The sequence below is a fragment of the Salmo trutta genome, chromosome 15 (assembly GCF_901001165.1).
Source record: "Salmo trutta chromosome 15, fSalTru1.1, whole genome shotgun sequence".
Lineage (NCBI taxonomy): Eukaryota > Metazoa > Chordata > Actinopteri > Salmoniformes > Salmonidae > Salmo > Salmo trutta.
This window is the reverse complement of record NC_042971.1, coordinates 903,566-926,382: the sequence shown is the minus strand read 5'-3', so window position 1 is coordinate 926,382 and position 22,817 is coordinate 903,566. Positions and strand designations below refer to the sequence as shown.

The following is a 22,817-nucleotide window of genomic DNA, read 5'->3' as shown; positions in this document are numbered from 1 at the left end:
AATCCTGGCCGTGGACAAATTCTCAGTCAAAAACACAAGTCAGAACACAGCCTCTCTATTCTCTCGTGTGATTTCAGGTCCTCTGACTGGGAAAATGTCTTTTCACAATGAGAGCAGTGGTATGTCTTCTCCTCCTGTGTATTAGTATGTTGGAAAGGCTTTTCTCCTGTGTGTTTTCTCGCATGCTTTTGCAGACTCCCTGACCACCTAAAACTCTTTTCACACTGGGAAGATTGGAAAGGCTTTTCTCCTGTGTGTATTCTCTCATGCGTTTTCAGGCTCACTAACCACCTAAAAGTCTTTCCACAGTGAGAACAGTGATAAGGCTTCTCTCCAGTATGTATTCTCTCATGCTTTTTCAGGACCCATAACCACCTAAAACTCTTTCCACAGTGGGAACAGTGATAAGGCTTCTCTCCCGTGTGTGTTCTCTCATGCCCAACCAGGGCTCCTAACTGAGTAAAGTTCTTTCCACAGTGGGAACAGTGATAAGGCTTCTCTCCCGTGTGCGTTCTCTCATGCCCAACCAGGGCTCCTAACTGAGTAAAGTTCTTCCCACAATGGGAACAGTGGTAGGGCTTTTCTCCTGTATGTGTTCTCTCATGCATTTTCAGGCTCCCAAACCACCTAAAACTCTTTCCACAGTGGGAGCAGTGGTGTTGGTTAGGCGTCTCTGGGTCTGATTCCTCTGAGGAACTCTTCCTGCTGTCAGAGTCTGGTCTCTCTCCTGCAAAAGACAAATAGATTATTTAGTTAAACAGAGAGTCCTGAATGAAACCTCCATTCAATAAAATTGTTTTCCTATGAGGTTTAATCTAGACTAGATCCCTCAATACCCTGAGGTCAGTTTTCACAACATTACATCATTAATAATAAACTTGGTGACGGTGAGATTTAAAAACAATGTAGAGCTCCAAATCTAATCTCTCAGGGAATGTCATGATGTCATAATGATAGATAATGTCATGTTTACAGGCTGAGCAGAGCTCTATAATAATAGATAATGTCATGTTTATAGGCTGAGCAGAGCTCTATAATAATAGATAATGTCATGTTTATAGGCTGAGCAGAGCTCTATAATAATAGATAATGTCATGTTTATAGGCTGAACAGAGCTCTATAATAATAGATAATGTCATGTTTTAGGCTGAGCAGAGCTCTAATAATAGATAATGTCATGTTTCAGGCTGATCAGAGCTCTATAATAATAGATAATGTCATGTTTATAGGCTGAGCAGAGCTCTATAATAATAGATAATGTCTTGTTTATAGGCTGAGCAGAACTCTATAATAATAGATAATGTCATGTTTATAGGCTGAGCAGAGCTCTATAATAATAGATGTCATGTTTATAGGCTGATCAGAGCTCTATAATAATAGATAATGTCATGTTTATAGGCTGAGCAGAGCTCTATAATAATAGATAATGTCATGTTTATAGGCTGAGCAGAGCTCTATAATAATAGATAATGTCATGTTTCAGGCTGATCAGAGCTCTATAATAATATATAATGTCATGTTTATAGGCTGAGTAGAGCTCTATAATAATAGATAATGTCATGTTTATAGGCTGATCAGAGCTCTATAATAATAGATAATGTCATGTTTATAGGCTGAGCAGAGCTCTATAATAATATATATTACTATTTCAGTCAATGTTTAAGGCTGCAGTTGATCCATTGTTAATAACGTTTTGTTGGTGGCCTACTTCATCTCTAAAGTAATAATGGACATTACTATCTTCTCTAAATTATATATTTTTTGTTTAGCCACACCTTTCCTTCAAAATTGTTATTTTGTTTTGAACACTTACAAACTCACAGACGTTTGCTAATATGTTCAGTCTCCCCAAAACGCTTGTCCTTTTGCTTATATGTTCAGTCTCCCCATAACACATGTCCATTTCATGTCAATAATGCTTCTTATTTGATGTATTTCTCCAACATTATTTAGAAATCTGTGTTTTGCGGGTATACACACTCTACACAAGGCCTACAATAGACACACGTCAAACGTTTCATTTATAACTTGTTTGCCATTCTGTGAGACAATTAAGTTGTGATTTTGAGGTGGGGGGGGGACTCTGATGGTATACACATGTTACAGTTAAGCAATAAGGCCAGAGGAAGTGTGGTATATGGCCAATATAGCACGGTTAAAGACTGTCCTTATGCACAACACAACGTGCCTGGATACAGCCCTTAGCCGTGGTATATTGGCCATCTATCACTGAGGTGTCTTATTGCTGTTATAAACATGTTACCAACGTAATTAGAACAGTAAAAATACATGACATACCCATGGTATACGGCCTGATATACCACGGCTGTCAGCCAATCAGCATTCAGGGCTTTAATCACCCATTTTAAAATGTAGCTTTAACATTATAACATAAACTCCTATAGTACAGAACAACATTTTCAAGTATAGAATTTCGGTAGCATGCTGCTTTAAAACAACACATTCGTTCAAAACAGTTGGACAGTTAGAGCCCGTTTTTAAGACAGTACTTACTGGTGGTAATCAGATCTCCTGACTCCTCTGTCAATATGACAGTAATCTCTCCCTCTTTCTCCTCCTTCACTCCAAAAACTGCATCCTCCTCTTCCTCCTCTTCTTTTACTGTAACATCCTCCTCCTCTTTCACTCTGAACGCGTCTTTTTCTTCTTAGAAAAACCTAGCTAGCTAGTTAGCATGAGCGACTAGTTTAGTACTAGGCTAATTTATCAAGCCAGCTAGTTGACTAACAATGTACCTATAACATTTAAATGGGGGCAATTAACTAGATGTCAGAAGTATATTTAAAAAACAGAGGCAAATATGCACAGAAACAGTCTAAATGTTTCGGCTGTTGGCTACCGAGGTGGCTGACTAGATGTTGTTGAAGAAGTGTTCCGTCCACTAGATTATACGTCACGCTGCAGCATCGCCTGAAAGACGCACATCGCCGTCTGCTGACTGAAGGGAAACGCAGTTGTTGTTGCACACAAATGTATTTTTCATTCCTTTCATTAAATAATATTATTATATTGAGACGTTCAAAAAGAGCAGTGCATATTTTGAGTGAGAATTTAAAACATACTGTGCTTCACATCTGTATTTAAGGCAGTTTGATATTCATTCATTTAAAGAAACCCACTGGTCACACTGGTTGAATTATCTGTCAAACAAGGAACTCTGCAGCCTAGTTTAACAGTGATCTATGCTCTATGAACGCTGCTGGGAGCAAACTGGAGAATAGCTAGAGGAAAACAAACCTAACTGCATCCCCAGTCCCTGGTATATCATCAGACTACATACAAACCTAACTACATCCCCAGTCCCTGGTATATCACCAGACTGTACACAAACCTAACTACATCCCCAGTCCCTGGTATATCATCAGACTGTACAAACCTAACTACATCCCCAGTCCCTGGTATATCATCAGACTGTACAAACCTAACTGCATCCCCAGTCCCTGGTATATCACCAGACTGTACAAACCTAACTACATCCCCAGTCCATGGTATATCACCAGACTGTATACAAACCTAACTACATCCCCAGTCCCTGGTATATCACCAGACTGTATACAAACCTAACTACATCCCCAGTCCCTGGTATATCATCAGACTGTATACAAACCTAACTACATCCCCAGTCCCTGGTATATCATCAGACTGTATACAAACCTAACTACATCCCCAGTCCCTGGAATATCACCAGACTGCATACAAACCTAACTACATCCCCAGTCCCTGGTATATCACCAGACTGCATACAAACCTAACTGCATCCCCAGTCCCTGGTATATCACCAGACTGCATACAAACCTAACTGTATCCCCAGTACGTGTATATCATCAGACTGCATTGACAACCCTCCCACTCTGTTTGCTGAATTCTTTCTCTTTTCTCTTGTTTTCCTTAATGGGATGTCGGTGGGCGGAGCCGGGAGGGTCGTCAGTGAAATGGGCTGGGCTCGGGTGTGTCCCAGGATAAATGCACCTCTTCCCCGTTCATTGAGGAGACTCTCTCCATGCAGACACATTTTGGTTGTTTGCGTTGGAACCTTTCAACACCCCTCATTATCACATATATACACGCGACCACTCACTTACTCTACTGACTAAACACACACCGTTGTTCATTGTATTTACTTTACTTCGGTTAATAAATATATTTTGTTATTCTTTATCTCCATGTTGTCTCACTGTTTGTTACGTCTTCGAGCCGGTTTGTGACACTATGGTCAGTGAGCTGGAGCCCAACTAATGGAGACCAGTTAGAACCCAACTAACAAAACCCAACTAATGGAGACCAGTTAGAACCCAACTAACAAAACCCAACTAATGGAGACTAGTTAGAACCCAACTAACAAAACCCAACTAAAACATGACTGCAGATCAGAAGAGCAGAGACATACAGAATGATGGCAGGGAAAATCACAGCATCAAAAATAGATAGATTCCATGATGGGGAAACAAAGCTTCCTGAAGCATCGACGCTTTCCAGCCAATTGTCTCAAAAATAGGTTCATTACTCAAGGCTTTGAGCAATACAGAATTTAGAACAGCCAAATTATTATAGATGACATCCCACACCGGAGCAGCATAGCCTTTATGTCATTATTATAGATGACATCCCACACCGTAGCAGCATAGCCTTTATGTCATTATTATAGATGACATCCCACACCGTAGCAGCATAGCCTTTATGTCATTATTATAGATGACATCCCACACCGTAGCAGCATAGCCTTTATGTCATTATTATAGATGACATCCCACACCGTAGCAGCATAGCCTTTATGTCATTATTATAGATGACATCCCACACCGTAGCAGCATAGCCTTTATGTCATTATTATAGATGACATCCCACACCGTAGCAGCATAGCCTTTATGTCATTATTATAGATGACGTCCCACACCGTAGCAGCATAGCCTTTATGTCATTATTATAGATGACATCCCACACCGTAGCAGCATAGCCTTTATGTCATTATTATAGATGACGTCCCACACCGTAGCAGCATAGCCTTTATGTCATTATTATAGATGACATCCCACACCGTAGCAGCATAGCCTTTATGTCATTATTATAGATGACATCCCACACCGTAGCAGCATAGCCTTTATGTCATTATTATAGATGACATCCCACACCGTAGCAGCATAGCCTTTATGTCATTATTATAGATGACGTCCAACACCGTAGCAGCATAGCCTTTATGTCATTATTATAGATGACATCCCACACCGTAGCAACATAGCCTTTATGTCATTATTATAGATGACGTCCCACACCGTAGCAGCATAGCCTTTATGTCATTATTATAGATGACATCCCACACCGTAGCAGCATAGCCTTTATGTCATTATTATAGATGACATCCTACACCGTAGCAGCATAGCCTTTATGTCATTATTATAGATGACGTCCCACACCATAGCAGCATAGCCTTTATGTCATTATTATAGATGACGTCCCACACCGTAGCAGCATAGCCTTTATGTCATTATTATAGATGACATCCCACACCGTAGCAGCATAGCCTTTATGTCATTATTATAGATGATGTCCCACACCGTAGCAGCATAGCCTTTATGTCATTATTGTAGATGACGTCCCACACCGTAGCAGCATAGCCTTTATGTCATTATTATAGATGACATCCCACACCGTAGCAGCATAGCCTTTATGTCATTATTATAGATGACATCCCACACCGGAGCAGCATAGCCTTTATGTCATTATTATAGATGACGTCCCACACCGTAGCAGCATAGCCTTTATGTCATTATTATAGATGACATCCCACACCGTAGCAGCATAGCCTTTATGTCATTATTATAGATGACGTCCCACACCGTAGCAGCATAGCCTTTATGTCATTATTATAGATGACACCCCACAAGGTAGCAGCATAGCCTTTATGTCATTATTATAGATGACATCCCACACCGTAGCAGCATAGCCTTTATGTCATTATTATAGATGACGTCCCACACCGTAGCAGCATAGCCTTTATGTCATTATTATAGATGACGTCCCACACCGTAGCAGCATAGCCTTTATGTCGTTATTATAGATGACGTCCCACACCGTAGCAGCATAGCCTTTATGTCATTATTATAGATGACGTCCCACACCGTAGCAGCATAGCCTTAATGTCATTATTATAGATGACATCCCACACCGTAGCAGCATAGCCTTTATGTCATTATTATAGATGACATCCCACACCGTAGCAGCATAGCCTTTATGTCATTATTATAGATGACATCCCACACAGTAGCAGCATAGCCTTTATGTCATTATTATAGATGACATCCTACACCGTAGCAGCATAGCCTTTATGTCATTATTATAGATGACATCCCACACCGTAGCAGCATAGCCTTTATGTCATTATTGTAGATGACGTCCCACACCGTAGCAGCATAGCCTTTATGTCATTATTATAGATGACGTCCCACACCGTAGCAGCATAGCCTTTATGTCATTATTATAGATGACGTCCCACACCGTAGCAGCATAGCCTTTATGTCATTATTATAGATGACGTCCCACACCGTAGCAGCATAGCCTTTATGTCATTATTATAGATGACGTCCCACACCGTAGCAGTATAGCCTTTATGTCATTATTATAGATGACCTCCCACACCGTAGCAGCATAGCCTTTATGTCATTATTATAGATGACGTCCCACACCGTAGCAGCATAGCCTTTATGTCATTATTATAGATGACGTCCCACACCGTAGCAGCATAGCCTTTATGTCATTATTATAGATGACGTCCCACACCGTAGCAGTATAGCCTTTATGTCATTATTATAGATGACCTCCCACACCGTAGCAGCATAGCCTTTATGTCATTATTATAGATGACGTCCCACACCGTAGCAGCATAGCCTTTATGTCATTATTATAGATGACATCCCACACCGTAGCAGCATAGCCTTTATGTCATTATTATAGATGACATCCCACACCGTAGCAGCATAGCCTTTATGTCATTATTATAGATGACATCCCACACCGTAGCAGCATAGCCTTTATGTCATTATTATAGATGACGTCCAAAACCTTAGCAGCATAGCCTTTATGTCATTATTATAGATGACGTCCCACACCGTAGCAGCATAGCCTTTATGTCATTATTATAGATGACGTCCCACACCGTAGCAGCATAGCCTTTATGTCATTATTATAGATGACATCCCACACCGTAGCAGCATAGCCTTTATGTCATTATTATAGATGACATCCCACACCGTAGCAGCATAGCCTTTATGTCATTATTATAGATGACATCCCACACCGTAGCAGCATAGCCTTTATGTCATTATTATAGATGACGTCCCACACCGTAGCAGCATAGCCTTTATGTCATTATTATAGATGACGTCCCACACCATAGCAGCATAGCCTTTATGTCATTATTATAGATGACGTCCCACACCGTAGCAGCATAGCCGTTATGTCATTATTATAGATGACATCCCACACCGTAGCAGCATAGCCTTTATGTCATTATTATAGATGACGTCCCACACCGTAGCAGCATAGCCTTTATGTCATTATTATAGATGACATCCTACACCGTAGCAGCATAGCCTTTATGACATTATTATAGATGACATCCCACACCGTAGCAGCATAGCCTTTATGTCATTATTATAGATGACCTCCCACACCGTAGCAGCATAGCCTTTATGTCATTATTATAGATGACGTCCCACACCGTAGCAGCATAGCCTTTATGTCATTATTATAGATGACATCCCACACCGTAGCACCATAGCCTTTATGTCATTATTATAGATGACGTCCCACACCGTAGCAGCATAGCCTTTATGTCATTATTATAGATGACATCCCACACCGTAGCAGCATAGCCTTTATGTCATTATTATAGATGACGTCCCACACCGTAGCAGCAAAGCCTTTATGTCATTATTATAGATGACGTCCCACACCGTAGCAGCATAGCCTTTATGTCATTATTATAGATGACGTCCCACACCGTAGCAGCATAGCCTTTATGTCATTATTATAGATGACGTCCCACACCGTAGCCTTTATGTCATTATTATAGATGACGTCCCACACCGTAGCTGTCACGTCCTGGCCAGTATATAAGGTTAATTGTTTTGTAGTTTGGTCAGGGCGTGACAGAGGGTATTTGTTTTATGTGGTTCGGGGTGGTGTGTTTGTGTAAAGGGTGTTTGAGTTAGTATGTCCGGGTTTTGGTTTATGTCTAGGTAGTTCTATGTGGAATCTAGTGTGTGTGTTTCTATGTTTGGTTGATTGGGGCTCTCAGTTGAAGGCAGGTGTTGTCTATCTGCCTTTGATTGAGAGTCTCATATATGAGGGTGTGTTTGTGTTTGTGATTTGTGGGTGATTGTTCTGTGTTCAGCCCTAGGCTTTGCCAGACTGTTTGTTGTTCGTTCATTTGCGTGTTTTGTTGTTTTGGAGTGTCCGTTTGAAAGGTAATAAATCTAAAAATGAGTATACACGTACCTGCTGCATATTGGTCCACATTTTCCGATGACGATTTCGTTATATCGTCGGAAGACGAAGACGACAACCGTGACAGAATCACCCACCACTCAAGGACCAAGCAGCAGAGGAAGGAGCAGAAGGCGTTCGAGTTGGACTGGCGGGAGAAGTGGACTTGGGAAGAAGTTCTGAACGGGGCCGGACCTTGGCATCAGGCTGGGGAGTATCGCCGCCCGCAGTGGGAAATAGAAGCAGCCAAGGCAGAGAGGCGTTGGTACGAGGCCAGAGTGGACGCGCTGAAGGAGATGCACGAGAGGCACCCCCAAGAAAATTTTGGGGGGGGGCACACGGGTAGTTTGGCTAGGCGAAGGAAGAGCCGGAAGCCAGCTACCCGTGGTTATATGGAGGAGCGTATGAGGTGGGGAGCGCCATGTTTCGCTGAGAAGCGCAATATCTCACCCATACGCACGCACAGTCCGGTGCAAGTTATTCCAGCCCCTCGCAGGTGCCGTGCTAGAGCGGGCATCCAGCCTGGTAGGAGGATGCCTGCGCAGCGCATCTGGTCGCCGGTACGCCTCCGAGGACCAGGCTACCCAACTCCCGCTCTACGCACGGCTACCATCAAGCCCCTGCACAGCCCAGTCTGCCCTGTACGAGCACTCCGCTCGTGCAGGGCTACTAGTTCCATCGAGCCAAGGCGGGTTGTGCAGGAGGTAAGATCTAGACCGGCTGTGCACCTCCATAGCCCTGGGTTTCCAGCTCCTGTCTCTCGTGCGGACCCGGAAGTGCGTCCACCCAGTCCGACTCGTCCTGTTCCCGCTCCCCGCACTAAACGGCAAGTGCGTAAACCCAGCCTCGCCAGTCAACAGTCGTCGGAGCTGCCCGCCAGTCAACAGTCGTCGGAGCTGCCCGCCAGTCAACAGTCGTCGGAGCTGCCCGCCAGTCAACAGTCGTCGGAGCTGCCCGCCAGTCAACAGTCGTCGGAGCTGCCCGCCAGTCAACAGTCGTCGGAGCTGCCCGCCAGTCAACAGTCGTCGGAGCTGCCCGCCAGTCAACAGTCGTCGGAGCTGCCCGCCAGTCAACAGTCGTCGGAGCTGCCCGTCAGTCAACAGTCGTCGGAGCTGCCCGTCAGTCAACAGTCGTCGGAGCTGCCCGCCAGTCAACAGTCGTCGGAGCTGCCCGTCAGTCAACAGTCGTCGGAGCTGCCCGTCAGTCAACAGTCGCCGGAGTGGCCAGACTGCGCTGAACTGCCGGAGTGGCCAGACTGCGCTGAACTGCCGGAGTGGCCAGACTGCGCTGAACTGCCGGAGTGGCCAGACTGCGCTGAACTGCCGGAGTGGCCAGACTGCGCTGAACTGCCGGAGTGGCCAGACTGCGCTGAACTGCCGGAGTGGCCAGACTGCGCTGAACTGCCGGAGTGGCCAGACTGCCCTGAACTGCCGGAGTGGCCAGACTGCCCTGAACTGCCGGAGTGGCCAGACTGCCCTGAACTGCCGGAGTGGCCAGACTGCCCTGAACTGCCGGAGTGGCCAGACTGCCCTGAACTGCCGGAGTGGCCAGACTGCCCTGAACTGCCGGAGTGGCCAGACTGCCCTGAACTGCCGGAGTGGCCAGACTGCCCTGACCTGCCGGAGTGGCCAGACTGCCCTGACCTGCCGGAGTGGCCAGACTGCCCTGACCTGCCGGAGTGGCCAGACTGCCCTGACCTGCCGGAGTGGCCAGACTGCCCTGACCTGCCCGAGTGGCCAGTCTGCCCTGACCTGCCCGAATGGCCAGTCTGCCCTGACCTGCCCGAGTGGCCAGACTGCCCTGACCGTCCCGAGTGGCCAGACTGCCCTGACCGTCCCGAGTGGCCAGACTGCCCTGACCGTCCCGAATTGCCAGACTGCCCTGACCGTCCCGAGCTGCCAGACTGCCCAGACAGCCTGGAACGGCCTGAGCCGGAGCCGCCTCCAATATAGGTGGGTTGGGGAGGGGGGGTGTAGCACAGTGCCGTCGTTGACGGCAGCCACCCTCCCTTCCCTCCCTTTAGAAAGGGGGAATTTTTCTTTTGGGTATTGTTTGGGGGTATTTATATTTTTTTTGTGTTAAGGTGCTTCTGGGGTAGCACCTTTAAGGGGGGGGTACTGTCACGTCCTGGCCAGTATATAAGGTTAATTGTTTTGTAGTTTGGTCAGGGCGTGACAGAGGGTATTTGTTTTATGTGGTTCGGGGTGGTGTGTTTGTGTAAAGGGTGTTTGAGTTAGTATGTCCGGGTTTTGGTTTATGTCTAGGTAGTTCTATGTGGAATCTAGTGTGTGTGTGTTTCTATGTTTGGTTGATTGGGGCTCTCAGTTGAAGGCAGGTGTTGTCTATCTGCCTTTGATTGAGAGTCTCATATATGAGGGTGTGTTTGTGTTTGTGATTTGTGGGTGATTGTTCTGTGTTCAGCCCTAGGCTTTGCCAGACTGTTTGTTGTTCGTTCATTTGCGTGTTTTGTTGTTTTGGAGTGTCCGTTTGAAAGGTAATAAATCTAAAAATGAGTATACACGTACCTGCTGCATATTGGTCCACATTTTCCGATGACGATTTCGTTATATCGTCGGAAGACGAAGACGACAACCGTGACAGTAGCAGCATAGCAGCATAGCCTTTATGTCATTATTATAGATGACGTCCCACATCGTAGCAGCATAGCCTTTATGTCATTATTATAGATGACGACCCACATCATAGCAGCATAGCCTTTATGTCATTATTATAGATGACGTCCCACACCGTAGCCTTTATGTCATTATTATAGATGACGTCCCACAACGTAGCCTTTATGTCATTATTATAGATGACGTCCCACACCGTAGCAGCATAGCCTTTATGTCATTATTATAGATGACATCCCACACCGTAGCAGCATAGCCTTTATGTCATTATTATAGATGACATCCCACACCGTAGCAGCATAGCCTTTATTTCATTATTATAGATGACGTCCCACACCGTAGCAGCATAGCCTTTATGTCATTATTATAGATGACGTCCCACACCGTAGCAGCATAGCCTTTATGTCATTATTATAGATGACGTCCCACACCGTAGCAGCATAGCCTTTATGTCATTATTATAGATGACGTCCCACACCGTAGCAGCATAGCCTTTATGTCATTATTATAGATGACATCCCACACCGTAGCAGCATAGCCTTTATGTCATTATTATAGATGACGTCCCACACCGTAGCAGCATAGCCTTTATGTCATTATTATAGATGACGTCCCACACCGTAGCAGCATAGCCTTTATGTCATTATTATAGATGACGTCCCACACCGTAGCAGCATAGCATTTATGTCATTATTATAGATGACATCCCACACCGTAGCAGCATAGCCTTTATGTCATTATTATAGATGACATCCCACACCGTAGCAGCATAGCCTTTATGTCATTATTATAGATGACATCCCACACCGTAGCAGCATAGCCTTTATGTCATTATTATAGATGACATCCCACACCGTAGCAGCATAGCCTTTATTTCATTATTATAGATGACGTCCCACACCGTAGCAGCATAGCCTTTATGTCATTATTATAGATGACGTCCCACACCGTAGCAGCATAGCCTTTATGTCATTATTATAGATGACGTCCCACACCGTAGCAGCATAGCCTTTATGTCATTATTATAGATGACGTCCCACACCGTAGCAGCATAGCCTTTATGTCATTATTATAGATGACGTCCCACACCGTAGCAGCATAGCCTTTATGTCATTATTATAGATGACGTCCCACACCGTAGCAGCATAGCCTTTATGTCATTATTATAGATGACGTCCCACACCGTAGCAGCATAGCCTTTATGTCATTATTATAGATGACGTCCCACACCGTAGCAGCATAGCCTTTATGTCATTATTATAGATGACATCCCACACCGTAGCAGCATAGCCTTTATGTCATTATTATAGATGACATCCCACACCGTAGCAGCATAGCCTTTATGTCATTATTATAGATGACGTCCCACACCGTAGCAGCATAGCCTTTATGTCATTATTATAGATGACGTCCCACACCGTAGCAGCATAGCCTTTATGTCATTATTATAGATGACATCCCACACCGTAGCAGCATAGCCTTTATGTCATTATTATAGATGACGTCCCACACCGTAGCAGCATAGCCTTTATGTCATCTACTAAACCACTGGTCGTGTTCGAGAGAATCAAATCCATGCTGCATTGTGGGTAAATGGTGACTGATTTCTAAATAATAATGAGTAGTTATTTATGATGTAAGGTGATTTGTAGATCAGTCAGTCGGCAGTCGCCTGTAGTGTCGAACAAGCCCAATACCAAACCAATCAGGTGGTTGTTTGATGAAATGAAGCTTCAGACGCCATTGATGACGTGCTGCTGATAAAGTGATACAGGCATCGGTACACTGCTTTGAAGTTTACTGTGTTATATCTAGCCTAGCTGTAGAAGAACACACGTCTGCACGGTTTCACATTGTACATCACTCTGACGTTTAATGACATGTGCCACTCATCCTGACAACCCATTCATCCGTAAAGCAGCACACTGTCGTAAACCATAACAACGTACAGTATGACGTACAGCACGTCGTACCATACATAACATTTCCCCCCCCTTTCCAAAACCAGGGACTGGTACCATATATAAAATGTCCATAGGGCAAGAACCTAGAGTGATAACTGTAAGAAATAAAACATTAACCTTTAAAACGGAAGGACCCTCCAAACTAACCAGTTCAGTCCATTAACCTGGAGGTTGACTAAGACCCCTATCGGAGCCTAAGAATGAAAAGAGGTTAAGTAGTCCCCCAGATGAGCAGGGCGAGTTCGTGCCCGCATAGGCCTTTCTTCAACCGCCACCGCTTGTGGCTCTGGCCCTTGGGGAGCCCACAGAGGCTGGGGCTCGGGTGGTAGTGGTGGGGGAGGTCCATCCGGTGGCGTCTCTGGCCTGCATGTTTGTTCTGTGTGCATTCGTATTCCTTGAGGAGCAGGGACTTTTCTGAGGCGGCTGGCGTGCCAGCGTGATCCATTGCTCAACATGAATGTGGCGGGCCCCAGTTGTCGACTGACCTGCAGGGGGTCCGACCAGAATGAGGCCATTTTGTTGCACCGCTGAGGCCGTCGGGCTCGGACCCAGTCAGACACTTGGATGATCGACTTCTTCACCCTGTGTGCCTTGTCAAAACGCTGTTTCATTGCTCTTTGGTGCCTGGTCACTGCCTGCTTTTCTTGGGTGCACCTAGTCGCCGGTTCTGCAACTCTCTGTGTTCTGAGTCTGTCCAATGGCAGTTCCATCTCACGACCTAGCATGAGGGATGCCGGGGAGACCTGTGTTGTTGTGTGTTTGCTTGCTCTGTAGTGCATTAGCGTTTGATTCAAAGCAGTTTGGAACGTGCACCCCTGGACCAGGTGCGCTCAGATGCCGTTCTTCAGCGTTTGGTTGAAGCGTTCCACCCCCCCCGTTAGCTTGTGGGTTGTAGTAGGCCGTGCAGATGTGTTTGATTCCCTTGTTGCTGAGATATGAGGAGAACTCGGCAGAGATTAGCTGGGGCCCATTGTCCGTGGTAAGGGTGAGGGGTAGGCCCCACCTTGTGAACAGGCTGTCTAGGATGTCCACGATGGCCTGTGCTGTGACAGTTCCGACAGGAACCACTTCTGGCCACTTAGAGTGGAGGTCATACACCACCACCAGGAAGCGCTGATGGTGAGGGACTGCGTGACCATGGATCTCGCCACAGATGTCCAGTTGGATGTGCTCCCAGGGGCGGGACGGCCATGCGAGAGGCTGCAGGGGGGGTGGGGCGGACTGTCCTGTTTTCCCACTGAGGAGGCATGCAGCACAATCCCTGACCAGGGCTTCAATGTCGTGGTCGATGCCTGGCCACCACACAAGGTCTCGACATCGCTGTTTGACCTTCACTATGCCCAAGTGCCCCTCGTGCGCCATGGATAGAACACGCGCATGCAGACCACTTGGGACCACAGTGCAAAACCCTCGAGAGACACAGACTTCTTCCCAGCAAGACAGTTCGTGCTTCACCCTGGCGAAAGTTGCCAGCTCTTCCGGCACGTGTGCTGGCCATCCAGTGCGTATGTAGGTGCGCAGGGTAGACAGTGTGGGATCCTGTTCCGATGCTTGCTTCAGCTCCTCCAGTGAGACGACTGACTGAAGAGGAGCATAAAGCATTTGTACGAGCTCTGTTTCGTTGTCGTCTGGCAAGACGGTCGGAGTAGGAGCGTCAAAGGAGCGTGAGAGGAGGTCTGCCACCACGTTATCCCTCCCCGGAGTGAACTTCAGCTGATAGTCGTACTGTCTGAGGCGGTCGGCCCATCTGTGCAGCCGAAGTGGCTTGTGGCCAGTTCCTGATGCCGACAGTAGCATTGTGAGGGACTGGTGGTCGGTTCGGAGCGTGAACAGACGGCCATAGAGGTAGAGGTGCCACCTTTCGCACGCCCAGACACAGGCCAGTGCTTCTCGTTCGCCCACAGAGTACCGTTGTTCTGTGGGGCTCAGGGCCCTTGAGGCGAAGGCGACGGGCCTCTCAATGCCATTCTGCAGCTGTGAGAGGACAGCACCTAGTGCTCCAGCTCAGGCGTCACATGTGACAATGGTGGTGCAGACGGGGTCAAAGTGAGCCAAGACTGGGGCTGTGGTGAGCTGGCTCTTCAGTGAGCGGACCGCGTCTGAGCAGGCTGCCGTCCAGGCCCATGGCTCATCCTTCTTGAGGAGCTGAAACCGGAGGTAGTAAGCTGTCATGCCCAAGAATGATGCCACCTGAGAGGCTGAGGTCGGTTCCGGGATCCTGTGGACAGCTTCAATGTTCGACATGAGTGGGGCAATGCCTTTGGCCGACAGGCGGAACCCCACAAACTCGACGGCTGGAGCTGCAAAGGTGCACTTTCCACCGTTAACCTCTCTAGGGTCGGCGGGACGAAATCGTCCCACCTACTCAACAGCCAGTTGAATCCCGTGGCGCGTTATTCAAATACCTTAGAAATGCTATTACTTCAATTTCTCAAACATATGACTATTTTACACCATTTGAAAGACAAGACTCTCGTTAACCTGTTTGGGATAGGGGGCAGTATTGAGAATTTTGGAAAAAATATGTTCCCATTTTTAACTGCCTCCTACACCAACTCAGAAGCTAGAATATGCATATTATTGTTCAGGTTTGGATAGAAAACACTCTGAATTTTCTAAAACTGTTTGAATGGTGTCTGTGAGTATAACAGAACTCCTATGGCAGGCAAAAACCTGACAAGGTTTCAAGCAGGAAGTACCCTGTCTGACAAGGAGTCGTGCGTCTTGCATCTTTTTATTGAAAAGTAAGGATCTTAGCTGTAACGTGACAATTCCCAGGGCTCCAATAGGCTCTCAGAACCCGCGAAAAACCTGAAGGTTTACGAGGGAGCCTCAGGCTGAAACACATTATCACCTTTTGTAAGTGGCTGCTCAGAGGACCTTTGAATGAGGCGCGTGCACCATTCGCTCCTGAGGAGAAATTTTATTCGGCTGTTTAGGCTCAATGCATATTCCCGGTCGGAATATTATCACTTATCTACGAGATAAATGGCATAAAAATTGGTTTTAAACAGCGGTTGACATGCTTCGAAGTACGGTAATGGAATATTTAGACATTTTTGTCACGCCAATGCGCCATGCGCGACACCGTGATGTAGCATTCTGATAGTGTCTAGAACTCACAAACAAAACGTCGCTGTTTGGATATAACGATGGATTATTTGGGACCAAACCAACATTTGTTATTGAAGTAGAAGTCCTCGCAGTGTATTCTGACGAAGAACAAGCAAGGTAAGAACATTTTTCTTATAGGAAATGTGATTTTGGTGGAGGCTGACCTGGGTGGGTATCTAAATAGCTAGCCCTGTGATGCCGGGCTATGTACTTAGATTATTGCAAAATGTGCTTCATCCGAAAAGCTATTTTAAAATCGGACATATCGAGTGCATAGAGGAGTAATGTATCTATAATTCTTAAAATAATTGTTATGCTTTTTGTGAACGTTTATCGTGAGTAATTTAGCAAACTGTTAGTAAATTCCCCGGAAGTTTGCGGGGGTTATGCTTTTTCTGAACGTCACATGCTAATGTAAAAAGCTGTTTTTTATATAAATATGAACTTGATTGAACAGACATGTATGTATTGTATAACACAATGTCCTAGGTGTGTCATCTGATGAAGATCATAAAAGGTTAGTGCTGCATTTAGCTGTGGTTTGGTTTTATGTGACATGATATGCTAGCTTGAAAAATGGGTGTCTGATTATTTCTGGCTGGGCACTCTGCTGACATAATCTAATGTTTTGCTTTCGTTGTAAAGTCTTCAATAAACAGAGTCAAGAAGCTCAAGGAATGGTCAGAGCGGGCACTTCCTGTAAGGAATCTTCTCAGGTTTTTGCCTGCCATATGAGTTCTGTTATACTCACAGACACCATTCAAACAGTTTTAGAAACTTTAGGGTGTTTTCTATCCAAAGCCAATAATTATATGCACATTCTAGTTTCTGGGCAGTAGTAATAAACAGATTAAATCGGGTACGTTTTTTATCCGGCCGTGTAAATACTGCCCCCTACCCCCAACAGGTTAAGGGTCAGGTTGTTCTGCAATAGAGCGCTGAATACTCTGTGGAGTCGATAATCATGGATGTGGAGGTCAGGGCCGTGGACCACGATGTCATCCAGATAGACCGCCACCCCAGGTATTCCAGCGAGGATGGTGCTCATCACCTTCTGGAAGCAGCTGGGGGCGGAGCTAAGTCCAAAAGGCATGCGTGTATATCTGAACACGCCAGCATGTGTGACAAAGGTAGTGAGATCTCTGCTAGCTGCATCGAGGGGTACCTGAAGATAACCCTGACGAAGGTCAAGCTTCGTGAAGATCGTGGAGCCATGGAATTGTCAGCTCCTCAGCTGTAGGCAAGGGGTACTTATCCGGGACAACGGCCTTGTTCACAGCACGGAGATCCACGCAGGTCCGGATTCCACCTGACTTTTTGGTTGCAATGACTAAGTTTGAAATCCAGGGGGCAGCATTGACTGGCTCAATGATGCCTGCATCCAACTGTGCCTGGAGATCTTTTGTGACGTCATCACGCAGTGCAAAGGGAATGCGCCGCAGGGGCTGCATGACTGGGGTCACTTCCGGATTCACTAGGGGCCTGTGAGTAAAGGCTGTGAGGCAGCCCAGTCCATCAAACAGAGTTGGCCAGTTCTGTTGCCATGTGCAGGTAACCTGGTGGATAGCTGACCCACTGTCATCTCTCAGCGTGAATCCCAAGCCTGTGAAGAGGTCGGGGCCCAAGAGGTTGGCACCCTGCTTTGCAACATGAAATGTGAATGATGGCAGATGCTTGGTGCCGTAGTGTACTGGGACCTGGAGGGTGCCTACAATGTCTATCTTGGATCTACCGTACCCACACAGGGCAGTGGAGGGCTGTTGGAGTGGTAGGTGACTGAAAAACTTGTAGTAAGTGGCAAGGTTGAGCAATGACACCGCAGCGCCAGTATCCAGCAGCAAAGGCAAACCCACCTCACCCAGCTGCACAGTGCATGTCCTGAATGACACATGGTTGGTGGAGACAGTTTGGATTTCCGTGCGTTCATGTTGAGAGTGAGATGAAACTAAGGGCCTGTGCTGGGTGGAGCTAGTAGCTGGGGCAGAACGACACACTTTCGCAAAGTGATTGTATTTTGAACAGTTCTTGCATATTTTCCCACGGGCTGGGCAGTTTGAAGCCCTTGAATTGTGAGAGCTAGCCCCACAGTTGCCATAGCTACTTCTGTTTGTTTGTCTGTGTGCCTGCTGCACGGGCATGCCGGTGTCTGTGTCCATGCAGCTATCAACGTGGGAGGCCATGCGCAGCGCGTGATCGTTGTAGTGCTCGGGCTGAAGCTGCTGTGTGAGAATGGCTGGGGGCCGAGTGTATGCTGCAGATCTGTCTGTTAGCATAGTAGAGCATTCCAACGCCGCTTCAACCTGGAGTGCTATTTTAATAGCTCCATCTAGTTGTAAATTATCTGATTCCAAAAGCAGTTTCTCCCTTGTGTTTTCACATAAAGTCCCCTCTATCAACTGATCCCTGATGATCTCATCCTGAAGTGTCCCATAGTTACAAGAGCTAGCCAAATCCCTCAAATTAGCCACGTAGCTTTGAATGGACTCACCCGGCCGTTGGTGTCTCTTCCGTAGCCGGTAGCGTCGGAGGAGCACTCGCAGCAGTGAATGTAGGAGCCGATCCAAGTGCTCTGAAAATCCTCTGTCCCTCTGTACCGAGGCAGTGACGGAGCAGTGCTGTCCTCCGCTTGTCGGAGATTGTAGAAAAGTCTATAGCTTCGATATAAGTGTTAAAGCTTTCGAGCCAGTTATTCCACAGGACTGGAGGTTCGCCAGGCACGGCGAGGAATGGTGCTGGCGGTGGTAAACTGAATTCAGCGATCTTCGTCGCCAATGTTATATCTAGCCTAGCTGTAGAAGAACGCACATCTGCGCAGTTTCACATTGTACATCACTCTGTCGTTTAATGACATGTGCCACTCATCCTGACAACCCATTCGTTCGTAAAGCAGCACACTGTCGTAACCCATAACAACATACAGTATGACGTACAGCACGTCGTACCATACATAACACTAATATACACTAAAGCTTCTAAAGAGCTTTATTGGTTCGGCTATTTTGTCTAGCAAGCTACCGAGGTGGCTGAATAACTGTTGCTGCTGTTGAAAGAAGCGTTCCGTCCACTACATTATACGTCACTCCAACAGCATCACCTTAAATTCCCAGACCGCCATCTGTTGACTGGAGTGGGTAACGCAGTTGAGTAAAATGTTGTTTTTTAAGACAAAAAGTTAAAGGGTAGGAATCATTGACGTCGCTAGGCCTAAAATATTCATTAGCCCCCCCCCCCCCCCCACTTAAATAAATCAACATGAGTCAATATATTTTTTCTGTGATTTATTTTTTTCGTCAACCGTTCCATCGCATCTTAAACTTCTTACCGGGCAGCACTAGGACCGGGGGAGGCTGCTGCTGCACTAGTGACTGTTAGACTTTCTTCAGCAAAGATGGCGGACAGAAATAGTAGGAGAGAGGGGTACCCCTACACAGAACTGAACTGGATCAAAGATGGTGGACAGAAATACAATGAGAGAGGGGTACCCCAACACAGAACTGAACTGGATCAAAGATGGCGGACAGAAATACTAGGAGAGAGGGGTACCCCTACACAGAACTGAACTGGATCAAAGATGGCAGACAGAAATACTAGGAGAGAGGGGTACCCCTACACAGAACTGAACTGGATCAAAGATGGAGGACAGAAATACTAGGAGAGAGGGGTACCCCTACACAGAACTGAACTGGATCAAAGATGGCGGACAGAAATACTAGGAGAGAGGGGTACCCCTACACAGAACTGAACTGGATCAAAGATGGCGGACAGAAATACTAGGAGAGAGGGGTACCCCTACACAGAACTGAACTGGATCAAAGATGGAGGACAGAAATACTAGGAGAGAGGGGTACCCCTACACAGAACTGAACTGGATCAAAGATGGCGGACAGAAATACTAGGAGAGAGGGGTACCCCTACACAGAACTGAACTGGATCAAAGATGGCGGACAGAAATACTAGGAGAGAGGGGTACCCCTACACAGAACTGAACTGGATCAAAGATGACGGACAGAAATACTAGGAGAGAGGGGTACCCCTACACAGAACTGAACTGGATCAAAGATGGAGGACAGAAATACTAGGAGAGAGGGGTACCCCTACACAGAACTGAACTGGATCAAAGATGGAGGACAGAAATACTAGGAGAGAGGGGTACCTCTACACAGAACTGAACTGGATCAAAGATGGTGGACAGAAATACTAGGAGAGAGGGGTACCCCTACACAGAACTGATCTGGATCAAAGATGGCTGACAGAAATACTAGGAGAGAGGGGTACCCCTACACAGAACTGAACTGGATCAAAGATGGCGGACAGAAACACTAGGAGAGAGGGGTACCCCTACACAGAACTGAACTGGATCAAAGATGGCAGACAGAAATACTAGGAGAGAGGGGTACCCCAACACAGAACTGAACTGGATCAAAGATGGCGGACAGATATACTAGGATTGAAGCTAATGTAAGGGATTATAACATCATAACGAATCATGCAGAAACATGTACAGTTGACAGGAATGTTAGTTAATGTAGAGACAAACGATTATGCATTTTTTTATCGTAAAGTTCATTTACGAAAATCGCGATTTAGCCAGCTAGCTGACTAGCTAACATTAGCCAACTAGCTGACTAGCTAACATTAACCAGCTAGCTGACTAGCTAACATTAACCAGCTAGCTGACTAGCTAACATTAACCAGCTAGCTGACTAGCTAACATTAACCAGCTAGCTGACTAGCTAACATTAGCCAGCTAGCTGACTAGCTAACATTAACCAGCTAGCTGACAAGCTAACATTAACCAACTAGCTGACAACTAACATTAGCCAGCTAGCTGACTAGCTAACATTAACCAGCTGGCTGACTAGCTAACTTTAACCAACTAGCTGACTAGCTAACATTAGCCAGCTAACTGACTAGCTAACATTAACCAACTAGCTGACTAGCTAACATTATCCAGCTAGCTGACTAGCTAACAATAGCCAGCTAGCTAACATTAGCCAGCTAGCTGACTAGCTAACATTAACCAGCTAGCTGACTAGGTAACATTAACCAGCTAGCTGACTAGCTAACATTAACCAGCTAGCTGACTAGCTAACATTAGCCAGCTAGCTGACTAGCTTTATGGGTGTTGTGACATGAGTATGAAATTGTCATTCTGGTTGTTTTAGGGACTCCTGAAACAACCAGCAAACCAGGCTGTCGTTTTGTGAAACAGTGGATGTATAGAATCTAGCTAGCTGAAGAATTTACTGCAAATTGAATGTACAATTTTGTAAGCTTGCCTTGCTGATATTTGCCATGCAGATAGATGAAATAACGTAGCTAGCTATGTTCTTGCTTATTGTGCAGTGGATGATTAAAATACCTGTATGCCTTTGGATGTGTAGCTAGCTATCTAGCCGATCTGAGTATGGACCCAAACGTTTGGTATACATATTAGTTCAGAACCTATGAACCTCAGCTATCATAGCCAGTTGTATCAACTTCAAAACAGCCTGAATGACATTAATGAAGCCTATGGATTGAGTAGAAAATAATATAACTTTGTGCCAAGGATGCAAGTCGTATATACATGTAGTTATTACCATGCGTGAGATCCCCACATTGTAGCCTGTACATTTAATATATTCACTGATCATGTACTCTACCTTGGCAAATAAAGGTGCAGTTTAGGTATGAATGTCTTCGAGATTATTTTTCAGTCATATCCAATACCAGGAGTATCAAATTCCAGTATTTGAATGACGCTGTGTCTGCATGTATGGATTACAATTACACACTTCAACAGTGTTTACCAATCTTGGTCCTGGGACATCAATGGTTACACATTGTAACTAATAGACTAGAAACAGGATTTAACTAGTTAATTCATATATACAGAAATATAATGTTAAAAAACAGAACACTACACTTCCTATGCATCATGTAAATACTCTAACACTGGTTCATCTCAACATCTAATGCTCTTCATCTGCATTGATCTGATAAACACAGGATAGGTGGAGTATTTCATCACATTACACTTCATTTCAACCAGTAGAGAATGTGAAACGCTTTATTTAAAAGCTCATTATCCAAGTGTTATAAATACAAGTTCAATCTGTACTTCAATGCACATCTGTTGTGCATTATAAAAACAGAGGAAGAAAGAGGAGGAGGTGAGAGAGGTGTAAAAGACAGAAAGGGAAAGAGGTAAGCACATAGGAGCAGGGAAGGCAGCAGACAATTAATGAAACACAGTGCTACCTAAATATTCTCTCAGTTCATCACAATTACATAATAGTGTCTCTCGTCGGCCCAAAGGGTCTTAAAAGCAGGTGAGGTGGTGATGATGGGACTGGGGGTTGGCCTCCTCTCACATCAAAACATACCTGCAGACGAGAGACAGATGGAGAGAGAGAGCATGTTTAAGCCTTGAGTTTATATTTTTTATTCTAACATTGTTAGTCATCAATCAGGAGGTGAAATAAAAAACTGACCTTGGATCATTAACTCTGGGACGACTGCATCTCTATCTGTATTTCAATGTAAAGCATCTCTTTAATAATAGTTCCTGTATAATATAAACTGACCTTGGATCATTAACTCTGGGACTACTGCATCTCTATTT

The 22,817-nt window shown here is 45.6% G+C and overlaps 1 long non-coding RNA gene across 1 annotated transcript; it reads right to left on the bottom strand.

The window, feature by feature from the left end:
• Nucleotides 1-259: 259 nt before the first annotated feature.
• On the bottom strand, nt 260-2,630 carry LOC115148367 (uncharacterized). Its single transcript, XR_003866632.1, has 2 exons — nt 2,515-2,630; nt 260-727 (listed from the first exon to the last, which is right to left on the bottom strand). It is a non-coding gene; the product is annotated as an uncharacterized LOC115148367 (long non-coding RNA).
• Between the last annotated feature and the right edge of the window lie 20,187 nt (nt 2,631-22,817).